Raw genomic sequence first — 14784 nt, 5'->3', positions numbered from 1 at the left:
AATGTAGAAGTTTGATTTGCAAGTGCAGCTGGCAGTTTAGCTCTCACATTACCTGTATTTGTTAGCAGATGGTTGTGGTTGCTGCTTATCTTCCCATTCGTTGGAGAAAATTGTTAAAGGCTAATATTTGCAGTGATGGTTATGGATTCCCCTGGCAGACACAGAAGTGTGTGGGCATAAAAATGCAGACTGAATTACGTGAACTTGAGTTACTTATTCGAAGACCCTATTGAAAAGAACTTCCCGTTCAGGCCTCATGTTGATGTTGCTTTATCTGATATGAAGTTGCTACTAATACGAAGTTTTATTTTTTCTATGATAGTGCTCCACTCGAAGTTTGATAAGTCTTTCAACGGAACATCTACCCAAGCCTGCAAACGTGCAGTAGCTGTACTACTTATCCTATAAAGAGCGTGTGAATTGTCAGGGCCTGAAGCTGATGGGATGTCCTTTTTGAGAGGTAAAAGAAATACAACTTGTTGAAAAGCAGTGATGGCAGTGAATGCTAACATGGGAGTATTTGGGGTAGGCTGTGACAGAGAGGTAGCTGAGATGAATGACTATATTTGAGGTGGAGTAGCTGTTTATTGAAATCCTATTGCATCCGAGGTAGGGGCAGTGAGGCTGTATGGTATTTTAGGACACTGATTTCCTGTGGACCTATAAAGAAGTGTTCAGAAGAATGTGGCAGTTCAAGTGCTGTTTTGGTGTTTCTTGGTGCTACTAGCATTTTGCGTTAGCATGCAGTGCAGAGGTCAACTATCGCTGCAGTTCGCATTAGGACATCGTCTGGGTCCCTTTTAAGCAACGAATCTTGCTTTGCTGTAAGAGGTGTTTCTAATCCCTTCCAGGGCCAAGAGGAGGGAAATCAGATCTAGAGCTGCCAGAGGGGCTGGGTAGGAGAAGTGAAAGTGTATCAATAACAGCTTACATTCAACAGTAAGGTAAAAAGATATATCCAGGAAATCAGATTCCAGATTCCTTGTCTGTTATTTCAGAGCCAGTCACTGCTCTTAACCAACTCATGATGTAAGTGTAAGGGCTTTTGCTTGTCCCCTGTTACCATGATACTTCAACACTGTAGTTTTGTCTTTGATATTCAGGTACTGTTTTCCTAGAGGGAACCTTGTAACTACCCTAAGGACTCAAACTCTGGACGGACTGACAAAAGTGTAAGTGGTTGCTGCCAAGCAGCTGTTGCTTTTGACTTGTATCCCTGGCAGCATCCTTCCTCAGCTAAGGGAAAGGGGAATAGGGGGGAAAGTTTTCTCATGTTGAGGTTGCAATTTTGATGGAAGGATCACTGAGTATTTAACAAAGAAACAGCTTGCCTTATGAGAAGGGCATCCAGGGAAGAGGTTTATTGATGTTCAAAATCAATAATTCAACGATAAAGAGGAAATGAGGTTCTCAGGGTTTGTATGTAAGAACTTGAGACTATATTTGCAGCTAGACTGCTCTTGCTTAGTGAAGTAGTGGGGCCACCTAAGAAAGTGTAGTTCATGAAACAGGCAATGTATGGGTGGCTTTGCAATACTTACGGAAGAGGAGCTGGGGAAAAAGGGATACCAAATTGGTGTGCAAAAATAAATTGCATCAAAACAGGTGTGGATAAGTGAAGTAATCCAAAAATTATCTCTTTGGGTTTATTTAGAAGCTTCTGCAGAGCTTGTCTGAACACAAACTTCAAAGTGGATCAGAAGGTAAGCCTTGCATGATCTAAACATACAGGTATTACTCGAGACCTGTGTTTTGTTCCAGGCTCTGCTACTGATCTGGAAGGAAGAAGGTATTTGGAGTAGATATTTCATGTCTTTTGATTTTCTGTGAAATCAAAGCAGTGATACCAGCTACCATAAAAACTTGAGGAGATAAGCTGATGGAAAGGTATTATTTATACTCGTAAAATAATTTCCATGAATGTTTGTGGCAAGTTTCCCAAACTGGACTCTTGAATTAACTTTTTTCAGTTAATAAAATTCTGTTGTTTATGCCTCTTTCCCTCTCATGTCCAGAATACAAGAGAGATCTCAACTTTCTGTTGCTTCCACTTAATTGGATTAGTCATCTACCTCCAAAGGTATGTGCCTCAGGTCCAGTTCTTGCTGACAACCAAATCAATGGCCCATTACATGAGGTAGATAGAATCCAACATCAAAGGAGAGAGCAATTTGGGTTGGATAGATGCCAGGAGCTTTTCGTGCTTATCCAAATACCTGCATGCACTGAGATTTTTCTTATTACTGCTAGTGCTCCCTTATTACGTGTCAGAAAGATTAAAACGTTTGCTTGTGAGTAAGGTTTTAGTACCATTATCTCTAGTGCCCAAATAAAAATGGTGATGTGGGGCTGTCTGTTATGTTGATCGCTTCTCATTTTCAAATCCTGGTGTCTCTGGGGAATGAAAGTGAGTGATGCATAAAGCTATCTACACATGGTATTTTTAGCAGTGCCTCAATATGATCAGCTCTTCATCTCTTTCTGTCACACAATCAACAAACAAAATTAAGAATTATCATTGCTATAATGTGGCAGGAAGAGGTTGCAAGGAGATGAGCTCAGAGGAGATGAGAGCGCAGAGTTCCGGCTGAGTTCTCCTAATAAAGCTATTGCTGCAAAATATCTTCCAAAACATCTGTGAAGGTCCCTGGAGAGCCTGCCAAAGATGTGACACTGCAAAAGTTTATGTTGCCCTGGTACAGACCTCAACAGCATGCTCTGTGCTCTTGGCTATGGTAACCCACAGCCAGTGTCCTGTGGAAGTGCCATTCGTTATAGAGTAGGACCACCTTCGGTGTGAAAGCAATTCATAAATGGGCACTGGGAAAGCTGGAAATGAGTCCTAAATCCATTGAAGTACAAGAAAAATTCAGATAAATATCCACTCCAGCATATGTGAGAAATTAAACCCCAAGACCTCTATGGAGCTAAGTACAGCTGTTTTGCAAATTATGACCCCTTTGGTTTGTACATCAAGCCAGATAGCTGAAGAGAACTGTTTATACTGTGTTATTTTTTGTATCCTCCTCGGAAAACAATCTTTGTGTTCCTTTTCTGGTCAGCTGAGGTGTTTGGAAGCAGAGGCAGGAGAAAGGTAACTGGATTTTACTCCTGAAAGAAACTGGGACCAAAAAAATGAACAGACAACGTAATCTGAAGAGATCTGCTCCAGTCAGATTGCCAGCTAGGTTGCGGGTACAGCCCATCCCCTTTTCTATACCTTAGTTTTCATGTTTGAAAAGTGGGATGATGTTACTGGTCTTTGAAATACTTTGGAAGAGGAAGATCATTGCTTAAGCGATGGGACCCATTTTCTGTGGTTCCTCCCTCCGTGTCACTAATGTACAGAATTGAAAGCTTTGCTGCAGTAGTGGGCTAGCATATGAAGAGCTAAGAAATCATATGAGTTTGCAAAAAAGTTCAGGTCAGCTTTGACAAATGCAGACTTTCATAGAATATTCTCTAAAACTGTGAGGGACTTGTGCTAACTTACCGGGAACAAAGGTGTTAGGGCTGGGGCACCCTTTATGGCCCACAGCAGATTTACAGCTACTTCTCCACCAAGTCCAGTGCTCAGTTTTCTTTTATCAATCCCTGGCTGCCTCCACTCCTCCTGTTTTTGCTGTGATGAGACTCAGGGTTTTTTTTTTCACAAGCCGTGGGGCAACTTGCCCATACAGATCAGGCAGGTACAAAGACTACTCTTGAAAGTCTTGTCCTGGGGGTCTGCATCTGTAAAACCTGGCTTTATAAAGCTAGCATTTGGGTATGGTTGTTCCCAGCATAAGATAATGTATGAAGTCAGGAATTCCAGTGTTAGCACTGGGCGTGGATTTGCTACTCTGACTTTTTTTTCAAGAAGATATTCTTGCTTTCTTTCCAGAGGCAAGCCTTTCCAAAGTTGTGAACACAAGAGCTTGCCAAATATTAGCTTTCAAGGTTTTAAGTCACACAGTGTTTACTTGAGTTACCTCTTCTTGAAGTCTATATAAAGAGTCATGTTTGCTCAGGCATACTCCTAAAAGCCCCAAGACATGCTCTGGAACGAGGTATGCAGCAGCAAATGTAAATAATGCTGTCCTTAAAATGGGAAGGCCTCTGGGTAATCTATACAAGGAAATAGTAACATAAGGAAAAGCCTTTATAAGATTTGGAGGCAACTTTATAAGATTTGGAGGTGAAGACTATAGAATAGTACCCAGAGTGGATAAAATTCAGAAATTCGGTGATGTTGTAAACACAGCTTCTCCTGGCCAAGGCTTAGCCCTGCAATTGCAGCTGCTTTCTCTTGTTCCCTTTGCTGTCACTAAGTCAGCGTTTACCTGTACCCCAGCCTCTGAAGCAATTGCTGGGAACAATTTTTAGGGACTTTGCTGGTCAAATTACACTGGCCTCTTGCTATGAGACAACAGCTGGAAAAAAAAAAAAATTTGTTGTACTTAGCAAAGTGATTCCCTCCCACCTTTTGTCAGTAATTGGTGTCATTTTTCCAAGAAGGTTGTGGAAATGTGAGCTGAATTTCAGGTGCTCTGTGATACGATAAATGGGAGAGGAGTTTTCATGAAGGAGTGCCTAAATACAGTGCAAATAAAGAAAAATAATTGGATTAAAATTCAACCGCAATATTTACAAGCCTCTCCACCTGCCCATATATTGCAGGTATGTCGAGACTGAACTCATAGAATGAGTTTCCTGCAGCTGAGACAAGTGAGCAGAGTGCTGGGTTGGCTGAGGAGAATGATATTTGCCCTTGCTATGCCACTTTTTCTATGTATCAGCAGGCAGCCCATCCAATTTCTACTTACCTTCTTCCCTCTCTGTAGATAGCTATTATCAGCCTTCCCACAGCAGAGGCAGGATGTCAATAAACGGAGCTGAAGCATTTTTACGCTGCAGCAGAAAATCCTGTGCGTGAGTTAATGTAGAATAATTAGACTTATCGGTGTATTGCATCTAACGCGGTGCTGTCCAGATGAGTGAAGGATTGCTGCAGAGCTGGAGGCAGCAGGACCAGCTGTGAGCCTGCAGCCTGCTCATAGATTTATGGTTTCCCAATGCCATCTGCTGGCATGTGCCTTGCTTGTGCACTGAGCGCTGAAGCCCTCCAGCTTCTCTCTCCCATAAGCAGATGCTGCAGCTCTCCATGTCTTTGCAGGTGGTATAAACCCAAACCAGCCTTTCTTGATGATTTCTTGAGCTTTGCAAAACAAATGTTCCCTGCAGCCAAGCACCTGTAAAACCGCTCTGCTCATGGTCCCTCCTGGAGCTTTTCTTTAGCTGGGTGCCCTGGAGGCTTTCTACACCTCCCTTTTTTGCCTGCTGTAATGTTGTATGCTCCATGGGAGCAGCCCCAGATCCAAGAGAACCTGCAGGTGGATTTTTTTTTTTTTTTTTTTTTTTGTAACCTACCGGGCTAAACCTCCAAATCCGTGTAGTTTTGAGGGAGTGGATTTGTCTTTGGTGTGGTAGTGGTACCAGTAATACTGCAAGGGTAAGGCTGTAAAGATACTGCTAGAAAGCTTTTGGAGCACTGGAAGCTCGATGTTTTTATAAATCCCTGAAATGACCAGAAAAAACAAAAATGAATATACAGGCAGTAGAGGATGTAGGGAACTTTGTCCTTTCTGCTGTCTTGCAGTCTTGCAAAAGGGATCTGTGGCAAGCAAAGATACACTGTGCTAACAACATTAGTTGATGATATTCCTTGGCTTTTGGTGTTAGCACTCTTGATACCCTGGTAGAGCTGTTTTTATGCTTTAAGCTAGCATCACTGTCTCCAGCATGGCATCTGCTCTGGGATGATGTGTGCTGCAGGGGAATTGAGCTGTGTATCTTCCTCTAATTCCAAGCAAGTGTAACTCAGCTGCTTGTAAGCACCCTTTAGGTGTGTGTCAAAGACCCAGCTGTGCCCATGCACACTCTATGAGCCTAAAGACAGGACCTGTGACAAAGCAAAGGTAATGAAATTCACTTTTAAATCTTCCATTTCTTAGAGGTAATATTTCATTTTGTGTAAACGCTACCAAAAAACCTCTTGCTTCATGCAACTCTCTGACTTCAATCCAGGTCTGCCCAGGGCTTCCCTTATTTCTGCCTGCAGGGAACTTGCACTAGTTAACCACAAATAAAGTGGAGCTTCTGACACTTAAATTCTAGTATGTCAAGAGTGGGTAGCAACAAGACCTAGCTGGAATCTGTATTAGCACGTTTGCAGATATGGATCAGAGTTTTGAAATCCAGATGTCATGAGGATAAATGAAGAGGAGAAATTGCTAATCAAATTCTCGGACTGCAATGCAATTAGCCAGGGTAACTTGATGGAAAATGTAATCAAGCCTTCTAGTCTGTTTTCCAGCTATATCTAGGCTCTGATTTTTCAGTCCTTAGGCCTCCCTCTTCACATGGACTTAAAAAATAAGGAGGACGTCTGTGAAATTCAATGAAGTAATTCAGTTTTACCAAGCAAGTCTAGTAATCCTGCTGGACAGATCTTCCAGAGGCTTCTTCCTTTTAACTGGGAGAAATATGGTTAATAAATTCTCCATCTTCAGACCATTAATAGTATAGGTAATGCCAAAGCAGAAGCATTACACTGGAGTAGGAATGGATTTTTTTTTTTTTTCCCCTCATTGGTCAGTAGGTGGTTAAATTTGAGAGGCTTTTCTCTATCTTGCACATATATAAACCAGTTTTTCTGAGTTCCAGCATCCGATTTTGTGCTGGGGGAAATTGGTACTTGTGTCCACTGTCATGTTTGTCAAAATGATGCAATTAAATGCAGAATACTTATCAGTAAATCATGTTAATAGACCATAAATTATAATGGACTGCATATATCTTTTTTAGATGGCTGGACACAAAAAATATTGGCCTCACGTTATTGGGTAGGGGTGTCCCCTTGCTTACAAACTTTTACTGAATACAGGAATCTCAGATATTCTGACGTCCCTGTAGGATGAAAGGAGAAGATGCAACTTCATAGTGGAGCTGCAGGTGTTGGCTTTCTACAAAGTAACCTAAAATGTTTTTCTCTGAATAATGCAGTGTAAAAACACAGCAGTAGCTGACATACTGCCTGCATTTTGAATTTGAGCCAATGTTTAACCCTGAAAAAGGTAATGATCGAGCACTTTGGGTTCCGTAGTATTTTGGGCATACCACTGTCAAGGTTTTAACACTGGCCAGATGGGAGATGATGCACAAAATTGCTGCTTTAAGACTTAAAAAGTCTCTGCAAATTAAGCTTTTCATTTTCCTTCTTTCTTCCTAAAATTTGCTTACAAATTGCATGTAAAACATTGTTTTGATAGGGAAAGCCTGATTATAACAGTAAGCTTTAGCTTTCAGGGAAAATTAGAAACTGCCAGCAAGTTGTGTGCGTTAATGGCTCAAGTTTACTCTAAGATAGAACATTTTTGGTTCTATTTTAGAGGCAATTTTTAACTTTACCCACAAAGATACATATATATGTGTATATATACATATACATATATATATATATGTATCCTGGGTCATGAAATTGATGATATAGGGATGTTGTCAATTCTTCTAGGACATGCAATTAAAAAAAAAGGTAAATACTTAAGTGATCAGACCTTGCAATAGGAATTATCTTCAGAAGCTGTTTAACAGGCAGGATTAAATGAGGGAGCATCATAGCCATATGAAAGGATTTCAAGCCTCATCTAATTTCCTCAGCAAACAGGATTTGATACCACAGAAGCTAGGGTAAGGAATGTATCTCTATAACATAAGCCCATGTGCTCAGATACTGGGTTTCCAAAGAAAATTGCCTCACCAGAGCAGCAAACCATGGCTGACAGTGATTGGTGGGGCTGGTGGAAGCCCTCCTGTAGATCACTCTCGGTTGCCCTCTCAGGTACTGACAATGTAATTTAAAGCACATTTCAGACTGCTCTAAATCACGTGAAGTAAGCTGCGCAAGTTCTGTTGACCCTAAACTTGGGGGATTTGAAATGGCATCTTATACCCACTTCTGTTGCACTACAGCTAATGAGCTGGGGCGGGGGGGTGGGGCTTGACAGAGCTGGAGGGATGGTCTGGTTGCTTACAGATGTATAAAACACACAGGTTTGCTTTGCTATTAAAATAGAAGCAAAAGTTCAGAAGTCAAATGGAAGCAGCTGCACTTAGAAACTCTCATGCTATTTGTTCTTATTGCCTGCAGTTTTCTACATTTCTGTTCGCCCCATGTAGGCCCCCAGGACCTGGGAACTGGATGGCTTTGAGATGCTGCCCTTTGCTTCCTGCTGTTCCTCTGGAGGCAGCAGTTATCTGTGAATTGGTGAGTGACTGCTTCACAGATACTTCATGGAGGTTTGGTTACACTGAGCCTTCAGTTCGCAGGGGGCTATGCCTCAATGCCAGAGCCGAAATGGGATCTGGAAGAAGGTTTTATGTATTTCCATGCATCTATGCTAATATTCACTGGAAAAAGACATGAGAATTTTTGCATTTCATGTTTTCATTTTGCCTCTGCACTGTTTTGCACTCAACTAATTTGGTTTATGGCCTTGCTCAAAATTTTCATGTTTACCTCAAAGATGGCTGTACATGGTGGTGGGAAAGGGTTTACCTGTATTTGAATTATAAAAATGCTGAACTGTTTAGTGGACACAGAATAGGAAATGCTACAGGAAGACAGTGAGGATTCTTATTTAACAACTACACTGTAGAAGGAAGATACGATTTTTTAAAAAAATTTTTATTTTTCATGCTTGTTTTGAGTCTCTCAGGCACCACTTCCACCTCTGGAGCTGAGGGCTGCAGAAAACTATGTTCCTTGGTGATGCTAAGAGATTCCAGCAATATCACACCTTGCTTTATTCTCACCAGCAGACTCATACTCAGGCCCTAATTTCTCAGCTTCCCCCTCAGAAAAATGTATATTTCTTTGATAATATCTCGTTTTGCCTGGAAATAAGCTACATAAGTCACTTGTATAAGAAAATACAGGGTCCGGAGGCTGTGATAGTAGCTGTGGAGTTGTGACAGAGCATCTTGCTTTAAGATCTTTGCTCTCAATGGCCACACAGTGGCAGCAAAAACCAAATAGGTTTCCCCATCCTAAATCAGTGGTGCAGAAAAAAAATGTGTCCATGACAGTACAAGATCCAGTTCGTGCTGATAAGCTATGAAAAGGTTTATTTAAGTAAAAAACCTCCTATCTATATGTCACGGAGGGGAGAACTTGAGCCCACGCTGCCCCAGTATAATATTGGACTGAGATGAATCCTGTTGCAGGAAAAGACTGATGGGATTCACTTCCAGCTTGTGTCCTTTTGTGCTCTGCTCCTGGAGGAATTGAACTGGCTGGGAGTGACACAAACTCTTCTAGACACTTTTAATAAGTTCTGGTCAAGTTGCATGAGTTTTCAAGGAAATAAACATGTTTTTAGTATCTCTCTGAGGATGAATTAAAGGCATAGTGCAAATCAGTCGTCTTTGGGAGCATAATATACTTCAGTTTGGTCATATCATCATTTACAGCTTCAGAGTGCTGGTTAGGCTTTGTACTCTACAAACAGAGTATGGAACCAGCTCCTAACTAATCCTTGAAGTCTAAATAAAAAGCTATAAGGAAAGGACACTTTCAACGTAGATAAAGTACCAAAGCATGGAGGCAAAGGATTACTTCCTTTTTGAGGTTATGGATTTATCTGAAGACAACTAAGGAGCAGAGTCTCTTTCGAAAGAGCCTAATTCCCTTGCGATGAAGTCTTCAAGCACTTGAATGCTTCTTGCTTAAAACTGTACTAGAAATACCCCAGGTGGGGATTGGAAAGCAAAATTTTATCACAGCCCTCTGGCACCCACCATGTCAGCACTGGTCCCAAGACCCACTTGCCGCCCCACTGCCTGGGCCATAACCAACAAATGAAGACAAGGCTGTAAGGCAACTAATCATTTATTATTAAAGAAAAATAGTGCAACCTAAAATGGATTTTTACCTCCTGGTCCATAAATCTTCACAGTTTCTTTCCTTGTCTAGAAGGACAGGAATTTCTTTGTGACCAGAAAAAGATGTTGGCTGTGCCTGTAGCGTGTCCAGTTCAGCAGAAGGGAAAAGTCTGTGTATTATGTGCAGCCGTAATTAGTTTAGGACACTAATTAAAGGAGCACCTGTTTGCTACGCAATCACCAAGTGAGATATGAGGCTCAAGGAGCAGCATGGGCAGAGCACTTGAACGAAGGAATGTGGTCATACAGGAAAGCAGGGTGAAACACCACCGGGTGTGTGAACTCCAACGCAATTTTTTTTTTTTCCCTTCCTTGTAAGTGGATTAAAGGAGACAATCTGAATATCTTAATTATCACCATTTCCTATATAGGGAGTAATTTACTAGTTTAAATAGGAAATAATATAGTACAATTTATTTAAATGACTCATCAAGTAAGTGACTCAGCCCACTGTTTTATGCCTGTCCTGTGGGAAGGGGTATCTGAAGCTATAGTCATACAGATGTGCTACACCCCTATAGTACAGGCTGTAACTTTTGGCTGTAGTTTTTGCATATCACCACAGGCCAGTTTAATACTTTTGTTCTCTTTTCAAGTTCATCAGAAAAGATGTATTACAGTTGAGATGTATTTATCTTGCAGCTAACAACAGTTGGATGGAATAAAGAGCATGTTGCCAATTTTAAACTTTTATTTTTCTCACTAATCATTTATTATAAAAGAAAAATAGTGCAACCCTAAATGGATTTTTACCTCAGGGTCCATAAATCTTCATGGCTTCTCTCCTTGTCTAGAAGGACAGGAATTTCTTTACAAGGTGCTATAGATCAAGATTAATGCTTATCTGTGTCCAAGGCTGAACACAAGACCTGAACACCAGCAAAGCCTCAGCAGAGTCCTTATGCAAATGACATGTTCTAGCATGAAATTTGTTGTTATTTCACTGCAAGTAGCTCTTGGAGGGCTAGTCTGACTGTGAAAATAATCCTGGAAGGTTAGGTATTTGAAAGAATCCTCCATACAATGTTTAAAGTTCAGATTTTCAGACTGCTGGGTGCAAATGTGCTCACCTGGCTCATGTGTGTACTTGTCTGCTAATCCCAGGATTCCCCAGAGCTAGCTGGGGCATGGAGGAGTGCTTGGAAATGTCTTCTGAGAGGCTTGTGTTCAAACAGGGTCATCATTAATGTGAACAAGAGGAGCACATATATGGGCAAACAGGTGAGATGTATGGCTAGCGCAGCCCAGTGACCTGTCTTGGTGCCCTGGGATTCAATGCTGCAGAGGGAAGCCAAAGACTTTGTTAAGGATGAGTAAAAATCCCTCTCAGAAGCAGCCTCTTCTCCCCTACTTGGAAGGGAGGAAGGCTGATGCATGCCAGCATATATAATTTAGCTCCTGAAAAATTACTGGGTACCCAGTTACCATCTCATGGTTATCTGGGCTTCCGTGCTCCTCTTGCCTTTCTCACTGCTTTTCTGGTCACTGCTCACAAACTGCTCTGAGCTGTGGTATCTCACAAATTGATTGTCAGTGGGCATTCAACTTGTATGGTGAAGGTAAGTCAAACTCTCTGGTGATTTTTAATTTCGGGATAATGAGCAAAGGCTGGTTCCCCACACATACACCCCACCAGCACCACCCTCACCCCTCCCTGGCATCTCCTGAACTTGCTGATTTTTTTTTTAGACATCAATCTAAGATTTAACAATCTTTGCAGTGGCAGAGATGGTGGTACGTTTCTCTTTGGTCAATTTGCATTTTTCAGATACCTTTGTTCTCTTTTATCCAGTTCTTTGCATGTGGTGCCTTCTTTCTGGAGAAAGGAATTAGAGATAAACATTACAACCCTGTTTCTAAGAAAGCCTGATCAATCCTCTGACCAGCCTCTTGCTGTTCTTGGGAAGGTACAGGTGCTTGTACAGTAGACAGCACAAATACTCTGGACCTTACCTGATGCATGAGTCTCACTTTTTTTCTTCTTCTTCTATTTGTACTCTTAACTTCCATTATAAATATTTTATTTCCCTCCCTCCTTTGGTGGTCAGACTTTCAGCCCCCTCAGTGCAATGCCCAGTTTGGAGCATGAAGGGTTTGGGTGAGCTGTCGATGCACCTCCCTTCCTCCGGGGCCTGGTTCAGTCAGCTCAGTAAATCTGCGGTTGGCCTTTTTCCCTGAATGTGCCTAGATCCTGTTATTTGGTGTCATTCCTGCTTGCACATGTTCTCTGAACTTTTGCTGGCTGTTTGCATAACCAGGAGCGTATTTCCTGGCTGGCATACGGCCCTGGGATCTGCTTATTAGCGGTAGTCTTGGATGGGGGTGAGTTGGTATTCAGAGCTGTAGGCTTGTGCTTCACGTGCTCTGCAGTCTCTCAGGAGTTTAACTCCTAGCCTTGCTTAAAGTCAGCCTGTGACTCAACTTAATTTCTGTCCCATCCCCCACCCCAAATATCAGTGTACTTGGAGCTTATGCAAATATAAGATTCCCAGATTTGATCCTGGTGATCTGAGGGAAGGTGACTGGTACCACATTGCCCAGTTCAGGTCCTCTCCAAAGTATCTGAACATCGTCCACCTTATCACCATCCAACTGTAAACTGAGAGTATCTTGAAAGCCAGGTTTCTAAGACATGGGATCATTTATGGAGTCTGAATGCTAATGATGCCTTAGCTGCACTTTGAACTCAAGTTTTAATATTTCTGTATATCCATTTGTTAGCACAATTTTCCACCTTATCTGATTTTCAGATTCAATGTGGATTTCTTTCAGACTCTCATTTTTTTCCTTTCAAGTCATCTATCTATTGAGTGTCAACTGATGATCTTTAGTGCCTCAAACAAGTAAGAAGACAATATTTCTTTGCTTTTCCCTCCTGTGTTTGCTATCTTTTTTGTTGACACTTAATGGTCGTTCAGTACCACAGCTGCACAATTTCATTTTCCTCATCCACTGTACCTTTTGTCTCTTCTATTGTCAGACCTGTTCTCTCTGGTTTTTGAACCTTCCAGCTCGTCCGAGGCTAAAAATTTCAGTTGAACCAAAAAGGAGGAGTGTTTTGTTGATGCTGGAGAGGACACCATAAGCTCATTTGCTTGATGCATGCTGCAGAAATGGCCATCAACATCAAATCACAGACACAAATATGCCAAAAATGTAGAGGTACCCAGAAACCAGCCAATGGCCTTAGAGACTCATGCCAAATAATGCTCCAGATGTGTTTCTATTTAGCTTCCTCATGTAAGAATGCTGCTGCTTCCCTGGGTACTATGGGTATGAAGCTTAGTGGTAAAGAAAATGACAGAAATCTGGTGATGCTAATTAGTATAGGCTAACAAACTTTTCTGATCTTGGGTACAAAGCAATTCCTATTCAAGGAGAAGGGAATAATCTGAGCTTTCTTTTCAACAACAGCAGCTATTTTTCTGCAGAGTTCAGATGCTCTGATCATCTAAAATGGGAAGGCAGTTAATAGTGGAAATGTCTATTTGACACATCCACTTGCCTCTTACACATGCAACAGAATGCATGGTCTTCTGTAACCAGAAGGATTTTATATGTTATAACAGGTCTATGATGTGGTGTTCTTCTGTCGGTGAGAAGCAAAAGAAGAAAGGGAAGATATTCACTTCAGGGGGAGGAGAAGGAGAGATTTCAGTCAAGTCTGTCTTATATTGCCAACACTGGAGAGAAATATTTCATGCTTTTTTTACAACTTTACTAAATCATATAGGAACATCAGATGCTGAATAAAGAACAGCATGGAGGAAAAAAATGACTCAAAAAGCGATCTATCTTACTGAAAGCGTGGTTAAACTGTGTGCACGTACTATTTCTGAAACTGTTTTCCCTGCTTTTAAGGTTTATCCTTGAAGTCCCTGACTTACTACAGCTATTGCAGGAAATTAATGTTGTAGTCTGAACAGGATGTTTGTAATGTTTCCACGGGTATAAAAATAACTTTCCCAGTTTCAATTAAATTGAGTCCTCAAAGATAATTTGGGGTTTGTGTAATGGAATTTGGGGAATTCCTGAAGATGCTAACTATCTGTGTTATAAACGAGGTTCTCAATGTACAATCCTACTGTATCGGCTGTTAGAAGTGATAGACTTGTAAAGAAGCAGCATTTTCTTTCATTTAGTGTGGTATTTGTGAAAATCAGTGTAGTTGGCTTTACTTTCAGTTTAGACTTCATTCTTTGTTCATTGCTTTTCCTAGTTTTTGAGGTTCTAGACTTTTAAAGGAATGTTATTTCCTTCTGGAAATGTGACCTTTTTTTTTTTTTTAAAAAAAAAATCTCTGCTGTCACTTCTCTGTAAAAACTCTAGTAATAAATTTGATAGCCACGCAAATTTTCACTTTTCCTTCTAAAACTACAGAAGGTGATGGTGGTCAGGAAACAGTTACTTTATGGATAGGCCACAAATCAGAGTCAGTTTTCAAGCATTCCCACTCCTTCATACTAATATTTAAAGCTATGTAAAATACAGCTCTGTGAAATATTCATAAAAGCAAATGAAGCAGTACTCCACACGTGTGGTTTTTTTTCCCATGCACTATGAACCAAAAAGGGGAAATATTTTAATCTTGTACTTTTTTAGGAAAGACCAACCCAATCAAAATATTAATAAATAATCTTTAAACAGGAAAATCACTTCAGGTGGGCAGTGACTTGCTTTGTAAGATTCCATGTCTGACCTAGTTAATCTACTCTGTCTTTGGGAACCAGGACAAGAACAATAATTCTACTGAGAAGGTGTAATTTGAAGAAACCGTAATGGACCCTATGGTGTGATCAGTGG

General features: G+C 41.0%; 1 long non-coding RNA gene across 1 annotated transcript; it reads left to right on the top strand.

The window, feature by feature from the left end:
• The first annotated feature begins 352 nt into the window (after positions 1 to 352).
• LOC116961907 lies at positions 353 to 8303 on the top strand. The gene is made up of 5 exons (XR_004407213.1): positions 353 to 460; positions 1104 to 1172; positions 1655 to 1703; positions 2016 to 2080; positions 8218 to 8303. It is a non-coding gene; the product is annotated as an uncharacterized LOC116961907 (long non-coding RNA).
• The last annotated feature ends 6481 nt before the right edge of the window (positions 8304 to 14784 follow it).

Source organism: Tyto alba, unplaced genomic scaffold, assembly GCF_018691265.1.
Source record: "Tyto alba isolate M040663 unplaced genomic scaffold, T.alba_DEE_v4.0 Super-Scaffold_41, whole genome shotgun sequence".
Classification (NCBI taxonomy): domain Eukaryota; kingdom Metazoa; phylum Chordata; class Aves; order Strigiformes; family Tytonidae; genus Tyto; species Tyto alba.
Note: the sequence above shows the minus strand (reverse complement) of the source record. Positions and strands in the feature narration are given on the sequence as shown.